Source organism: Ylistrum balloti, unplaced genomic scaffold (assembly GCF_031769215.1).
Source record: "Ylistrum balloti isolate Yb309-2 unplaced genomic scaffold, AGI_CSIRO_Ybal_v1 Utg371740, whole genome shotgun sequence".
NCBI lineage: Eukaryota > Metazoa > Mollusca > Bivalvia > Pectinida > Pectinidae > Ylistrum > Ylistrum balloti.
In genome coordinates this window covers 371,475-380,068 of record NW_026782874.1, presented here as the reverse complement: position 1 = coordinate 380,068, position 8,594 = coordinate 371,475, and the positions used below count along the sequence as shown (strand labels likewise).

At 35.4% G+C, this 8,594-nt stretch overlaps 1 non-coding gene across 1 annotated transcript; it reads left to right on the top strand.

Moving 5' to 3' along the window:
- Positions 1-7,284: 7,284 nt before the first annotated feature.
- On the top strand, positions 7,285-7,402 carry LOC132563484 (U5 spliceosomal RNA). Its single transcript, XR_009554796.1, has one exon. It is a non-coding gene; the product is annotated as a U5 spliceosomal RNA (small nuclear RNA).
- Positions 7,403-8,594: the final 1,192 nt, after the last annotated feature.

Sequence of the window (8,594 nt, the reverse complement as noted above, 5' to 3'; positions counted from 1 at the left end):
ATCATTATATATACCTAATTAATGTCTGGTATCATTACATATACCTAATTAATGTCTGGTATCATTACATATACCTAATTAATGTCTGGTATCATTACATATACATATACCTAACTAATGTCTGGTATCATTATATATATATATATTAATGTTATTAATGTCTGGTATTATATATACCTAATTAATGTCTGGTATCATTATATATACCTAATTATATGTCTGGTATCATTATATATATATACCTAATTAATGTCTGGTATCATTATATATACCTAATTAATGTCTGGTATCATTACATATACCTAATTAATGTCTGGTATCATTATATACCTAATTAATGTCTGGTATCATTATATATACGTAATTAATGTCCAGTATCATTATATATACCTAATTAACGTCTGGTATCATTATATATACCTTATTAACGTCTGGTATCATTATATATACCTAATTAATGTCTTTATCATTATATATACCTAATTAATGTCTGTATCATTATATATACCTAGTTAATGTCTGGTATCATATATATACCAAATTAATGTCTGGTATCATTACATATACCTAATTAATGTCTGTATCATTATAAATACCTAATTAATGTCTGGTGTCATTGATGATGATGATGATGATGATGATGATGATGATGATGATGATGATGATGATGATGATGATGATGATGATGATGATAGGCTCAGACACTCCTTCGTAAGCTCGACAATCTGGGTTGAGACAGGATATGGACTCCAATGAACTGGTGTGCACCGTCAGTCTGTGAAAACGAACAACGATGTCGAATGTAAGTATACAGTACTTAACGTGTAAGGCGAGTTTTTTTATTTATTTTTTACTTGGTTTTTCATTTTCTTACAATTTCGTCTATTTATTAATTGGTTACTGATTACTATACGATTGTAAATTATGTTTATTACACGGCATTTACCATTGTGTTTATCAGGATGACATCACCTAATGAACCGCTAAGCTGGACGCGCCAACTTGCCGTTCTTCATGCTAGTCCCGCACCTTAGGAAGGAATGCTCCCTGGTGACCACCCGGCTTGTACCCAAGAATGCCCTTTCAGCGCCACCAGATGAAAACCTACAGACGAGTCCAAGGGAGAATCGTAACACTGTGGAATGATGATGGTGCCATCTTATGAGCGTCGGCCAGGTGTACGCGCCAAGATCGGTTGATTGAACCAAACACCATCATATCCAGTGGTGTGTAAGGACAGTGGCGCTCTTGCAGAGCCGGCCTCCACGCAACAGAGCTGTGTAGTCGAACAATGGTGATAACATTGTTGGCAGGCATCTTCTATAAAAAAATATTCTAAAATTATCAATTAATTACTGAAAAATTGTTAAACACTCTTGCAAAAATAATAAATATGTTATCAATGTATTGATATATAATTATATTAATTCTATTTTGTCTAGGTCAGTAAGGATGTTTTTAGTATAACTGCCAATGGCGACCTAAAATGAATTTTAAAGTCGAAGTGGAGAGAGATTAAAAATCATTGAAATGGCTTTGTAATAGCAAAATATAATGTATGAAAAGGTAAGTGAGGCAAATAAACTTAGGAATAAGTATTTCTTTTATGAATATCTCCGTTCCGTCTCTAAAATGAGCATAGCCAATAAAAAATGTAGATATCATTAACAACATAATGGGAATATTGACTATTGCAGTAATGAACACGTAGCGTTCTGATTGGTCAAATTTGATATATTTAATGGATTATTATATATGAATGAAAGTAATAGTTCCAAACTTTGTTGTTAGATGTCGTCATGGCTCAGATGATATACACATAGTCATGGTAACAGCATAGATCACAAACGACTTCTACCAAAAGTGTTAAAAAGGATCATATATTTACTTAAATATAAATGTCTGGATGAGTAGATATAAACTTAATTCCACTGCACTGAATAAGGTATTTTCCCGTTATTAATCAATATCAGAGTTATCACCAATTTCTACTGCATGTTGTGAATGATGAAAACGATCAATATTGGTTAACATCCCATTTGAAAAATTGAAATGTAACTAAATAAAGATCAGTCATTATCGATTACTGATTCCAGTATTAGAAAAATGAAGAAGTTTCCCTATTTCTATACCATAAGCTCAAAAAAATGTCGGAGAAAAATGCAAGCAAACCTGTTATATAACGCATGAGTCTTTTGTACGTAATGATTTCCTGTCAAAGGTACAGAATGAAATAATGACTAGATAATGAAACAGAATGATGATAACCTATCACTTCTCAAAACCATATGAATGGAACACTTCTTCTCTATTGGTAGAAGCACTGTCATTCTGTAATACATGTTAATTATAAATATCGTATATAAATATCGACTTCAGACAATGCAACGTTTAACATGCCCGGCGTTTCCTTATTGCCTCCGTTCTCACTGCACTGTTTTTCCTGATTTTCTCCATTACCCACGACTTTTCCTGATTTTCTCCGTTACCCACGACTTTTCCTTATTTCCTCGTTTCCTACAGCTTTTTCTTATTGCCTCCGTTCCCACTGTTTTTCCTGATTGCCTCCATTCCCACGACTTTTCCTGATTTTCTCCGTTACCCACGACTTTTCCTGATTTTCTCCGTTACCCACGACTTTTCCTGATTTTCTCCATTCCCACGGCTTTTCCTTATTTCCTCCTTTCCCACAGCTTTTTCTTATTGCCTCCATTCCCACGGCTTTTTCTTATTACCTCCGTTCCCACTGTTTTTCCTGATTTTCCCCATTCCCACGGCTTTTCCTGATTGCCTCCGTTCCCACGACTTTTCCTGATTTTCTCCGTTACCCACGACTTTTCCTGATTTCCTCCTTTCCCACAGCTTTTTCTTATTGCCTCCGTTCCCACTGTTTTTCCTGATTGCCTCCATTCCCACGACTTTTCCTGATTTTCTCCGTTACCTACGACTTTCCCTGATTTTCTCCGTTACCCACGACTTTTCCTGATTTTCTCCGTTACCCACGACTTTTCCTGATTTTCTCCATTCCCACGGCTTTTCCTTATTTCCTCCTTTCCCACAGCTTTTTCTTATTGCCTCCGTTCCCACTGTTTTTCCTGATTTTCCCCATTCCCACGGCTTTTCCTGATTGCCTCCGTTCCCACGGCTTTTCCTGATTTCCTCCTTTCCCACGGCTTTTTCTTATTGCCTCCGTTCCCACTGTTTTTCCTGATTTTCCCCATTCCCACGCCTTTTCCTGATTTCCTCCATTCCCACGGCTTTTCCTGATTGCCTCCGTTCCCACGGCTTTTCCTGATTTCCTCCTTTCCCCACGGCTTTTTCTTATTTTCTCCATTCCCACGACTTTTCCTGATTTTCCCCATTCCCACGACTTTTCCTGATTTTCCCCATTCCCACGGCTTTTTCTGATTGCCTCCGTTCCCACGGCTTTTCCTGATTTTCTCCATTACCACGACTTTTCCTGATTTCCTCCTTTTCTACAGCTTTTTTCTTATTGCCTCCGTTCCCACTGTTTTTCCTGATTTTCTCCGTTACCCACGACTTTTCTTTATTATCTCCGTTACCCACGGCTTTTCTTGATTTTCTCCATTCCCACGGTTTTTTTCTGATTTTCTCCATTCCCACGGCTTTTCTTTATTGTCTCTTTTCCCGCGGTTTTTCCTGATTTTCTCCATTTCCACAGCTTTTCTTTATTGTCTCTTTTCCCGCGGTTTTTCCTGATAAATACACAAACGAACGATTAAATACAGAATTTTATGACATCGTTTGACCTGGCGATTGCATATCGAAACCACTTCATATCTGATAGCTGATTTGGGACATAACTCCGTATATCGGTATTTCCCCATAATTCGTGTATCGCCAACATCACCACATCGAAGGAGTATAAACAAGTGTCAACTGTTTTAAAAAGTATTTACTTTCTGTAATGTAATGAGTATATAGTGTATATTCCAAATATCCCAATTACATAATTTCCAATAATGCAAATGTCCACACTCGATTTTATAGTAACACTTCAGTTGTCTTTCATCCTGGACTCTTAACAATTACCGCTGTAACTGCTACATATTTTGTCATATTGTTAGTCTATGCGTTAGAAGTCACGTGTTCCCTCCCCCCCCCCCCCTTCCCTTTCATAAAACAAGAATTGGAACGACAAAAGCAACTGTTTTCATGCTTTTGAAATTTTAAATAAATGCAGTTTATTTGGAAATCTTGTTGATTTTATAACCTAGCAATGATAGCATACCCATACAAGTGATTAGTGGGCTTTGTAATTCAGCACACAATAAGGCACACTGCTCTGCCAGAGTTACTTCCCTTCGTTTTGACTGTCGACGGTACACTGTTGATGGTTCACTCTTGGACGTAGACATATCTAAGTCCTTGATGCGATAACATGAAGAGATATGTCAAGAAATATTGCCACATACAGAAAAAGGAAATGCATTTCGTTTGATTTTAATCTGATTCAGTAAAAAAAAAACCCAGTATGATCATAAAAGGCATTTTATGTTAAAATCAGCGGTGTTCTCGTCTGCTGAACACTGACATCATTGGTGACATTAAATATGTCAACCAAAACCAACCAACCAACCAAAATGTGTTAACATTAAATAGTTCAACGTAAATACGTTCGTTAGAAACATATTTGAAAAAGGGGTTAAAACAACGATTGCAAAGTCCGATGTAATGAAAAAAGTGCTATAAAACTTCAGTCATTTTTCACAATGAAAACTATGCTGGGAAGTCTTTATAGTATTCAATAAAATTTGACGAACGACAACAAAATCTGGTATGTGTATGGTGGGTGGGTGCTGTTGTGGTGGTGCTGTGGTGTGATGCTGTTGGTGTGTGAGAGTTCGTTAGTTCACGGCAAGGACGCGTATTACACGTCCTAGAATTGTTTTATTCTTACATCTTATTTTTTCCACAAACATCACTCTCAAAAGGAACACGGACCAGAGTATGGTAACGTTGCTGAGACAACCGTAAATTTAGGAACTGATAACCTCAAACTTATAGCAACTGGTTTTTGTCATACGGAAAATCTGTCCTGAAAATCCCCTTTTAGGATTGGTTGCTTACTGAACCAAACTTGGAAGAATATCAAACTAATGTGTAACACCACGGATATGTAAGTATGTGGTAACACTAAATAGAAGATGTGTTATCAGTGTTCAATACAGACAGACTTAAAAATCAATAGAAAAGATCAGCCCAAGAATTAATAGAAACCATCACACTGTAAAATGTCACACCATGAATACCGGCTAAAAAACATCCACACGTCAAACACACCAGCTTAACGGTTGTGTTCGTAAGACAGGGTATAGATCAACATCGAAATAGATACTGACTTTACAGAAATGAATTGAAATATGATATGTATACTTAAGTTTTAGAACGTGAGGGTTTACTTTCACATAAGAGAATTGAAGATTGTTCAATTTTGCCCTATGATGCTGTTTTAAAGTCCAAATTGGACGCTTTTTCAATCTATGTTAGATTTTAGCAACATATTTAGCAAATGCTGAAACGTACATTGAATATTACATTATAATAAGTTCATCTTAGCATAAATCCCATCTTGGTTAAGATATCTAAAAATAATGAATGAAGTCAGATTGAAACCTCACGTCGAGAAAATGTGACTGAGACGTTAAAACTGGACGATGGTTGTGAAGAATAAAGATGTAAAGATATTTTGAAGTTTTGTTTTTGCTACAACTTTTTAAATGAACTCTCATCATAACATGGTCCTCTAGTTTACTGCGGAAAGTAAATTTAAAGCATATACCTTTTATTTGAATAAATACATCCAACAGTTTTTTCCCTGAACAGTACGGAATGGGTGGATACATAATAAATAAAATCATCATTAAGTTGTCTGCATGTTTAACTTCAAATTTATTTCATAAAAACATTCATTTCATAATTGCGTTACTAGCAAAATAATTTGCATGTCAGACAAAACCTGCAAATTAAAGACCATTGTTGTCAAGAATAAGGGAATATTTTTCATTGTTGAGGCAATCTTGCATGAGATCATAGCTCAGACACATTTATAAACCTATCATTAGCATTTCCAATAAGTGGTACACATGTGGTACAATAATTAGTCAGTATTCATTAAATTAGGTCCCGAATCAGGCTTTGGAAAGAATTAACAATAACCGTGAGTCGTTGACAAGTTTTTTTAACTGTTACTATCTAAAGAATTACTTATCCTGACTGAAATCAATGTGTGTTCAATTTGTAATTTATATTTATCATTGCCGTCAACAACATAAGAACATATGCCGAGGGAAGGGTTACCCTATTTTTTAATTATTATTTACCATAACATTTGTTTTCCTTATGTTTTGGCACAGCTTTACGACGACTGGTCCGTCGCCCTATTTATATTGCATTATAGCTGTGATTATTTGCCAGACTCGAAGCTAGAACGATTATGAAAAGGAATGACGATGAATAAAATTTAAAAAAAAAACGAATAAAAACAAGACAAAGAAAATCTAGGAAATTGGGTCACCGGACACAGTTTTACGAACGTTATTTTTCAGTTAACAGGTAATAGACTCGTCAGTCAATACACTCAAAATTTTGTTGCAGTTAGTTTGAGGTTAGGGTTATTCTTTAAATGACTATCATTCGTTCAGAAATGAGATAACATTTGTAGGTTCGTATAGACATGTGTTCAACTAAACTTTCGTTATTTTGTTGCGTGTAATATCTAGCAGAGTACCAATACGGTAGAATTTGTTTTCGTATTTAAATAAGGTTGATGGCGAGCAAGTTGTTTTCATATTCTTAAAGCTGGAATCCTTAACAATAAAACAGTTTTATAATAAATCTCGCTCCTTGCCAACATTTCGTACCAAAAATCCATCCCAAAATGGATTTATGATGCGTAGTCTTTACTAAAGATACAGAAGACGTTAGCTTAAGATCAACTATTCGGTACAGAAAATAATGGGTTTGTATTGGGTTTATATGGGTCAATTTTGTTGTTACGATATTGGGTTACTTCCCTTGGCCTACGATACAAATATGATATGGAGAATGAAACAAAATAGCAAATAATTAAAAGTTCAAAGTTCTATTTTTAACAAAATATTTTTCTGAATATGTAAAAGTGCTATAAAATGTCATTTATTTATAGTTAGTCATATTGGATCTTGTTAACTATCGAAAATTAATTTGTAAATATACATATTTTCTTAAACACCCGAATTTATCAATGGCTATTTGAATAAGAAATCAGAACTACAACCTTCTGTACTCTGGTTTCTCTTCAAACCACGCATAAATCTTTCGCCTTTTACTAAAGATTTCCGTGGAGAGGAACATTGAATGAGTCTATAGACTATTTTTTCAACCCTACGACAAGTAGGGTAACATAAAAACCAAGAAAAGTATACCTGCCTTCCCTGGAAAAGAAGTTGAACCAATAGAGTATTCTGCTAAAATTATAAAAGGTTTAGAGAATGATGCATGTATTTAATCAAATGATTTGATAATATTTATTAATGATACCCCTGGATTGTTGAGGAAGTACAGTGCAGTTTAGTATCCTGTTCTTTAATATCATTCACTGCGGATCTTTTTGTCCATATACGTTTGAAATCATCGCAGTCATATGCCTGCTATAAATAGCATTGCTTACTCTGCTTCTTCCATATTACCCGACCTACACCGCTTTGTTTATATATGAATATATGATACGACTTTGTAGTTATGTAAAGAAATTTTCAGAAGCCATGCAGCTAAGATATCTCAAAGGTGAATAATCTCATTTGAATTCAGATTGTAATGGAACAAAAAGGTTGAATTACAGTTCATTTTGCAAATATGTTTTCCAAATTCAATAAAGTATTTTTATAAAACAAAAACAAAAACAAAAAACAAAAAAACAAAAAAACAAAAAAAACGGAATCTATACCTTCATGGAATATGTTCCTAATTTAATTTACTTCAATAAGACACAGGTTCTGGTCACCCTTTTACCTGCATTGGATATCTTGCTACAAAGATTCTGGCCTCCCTTTCTCCCTATCTACACACGTTCTAGTCTTTCCCTCTCAAACAAGGGTAATTTTCCCTCGTTTCAAGGGTTCTAATATTCCTCCACCAATCATAGTTTCTGGTCTCAACTCTACCTACAGGGATAATTTCCCATAACTAAAAGGTTTCTGATCTCACCCTTCCCCTTAATACAGGGTGTGTTATCTCCCTTAGCTACAAATGTCATGATTTTCCACTGCCCGGAGTTAATACACAGGTTGTGATCTCTTCCCTCTGTACACAGCAGGGTAACTCCTGTACTTACAATGGTTGTGACCTCCCCCTCCCCTAATTTCCTAGCTTTTGGTATCTCTCCAACCTTAACGTGTTCTGATGTTTTTCTTCACCTTACTACACAGGTTCTAGCCACTTAACCGCAAAACTATAAGGGCTCTTACCCCACCCACTAAGCTCCATCCCTTCCCTTAATACCCTCCACCCCTTACCAACAGGAGTCATCATCTCTCCTAGCTACAAAGATTCAAGCCTACTCCATTCCCTAACTACACAGGTTCTTGTCTCTA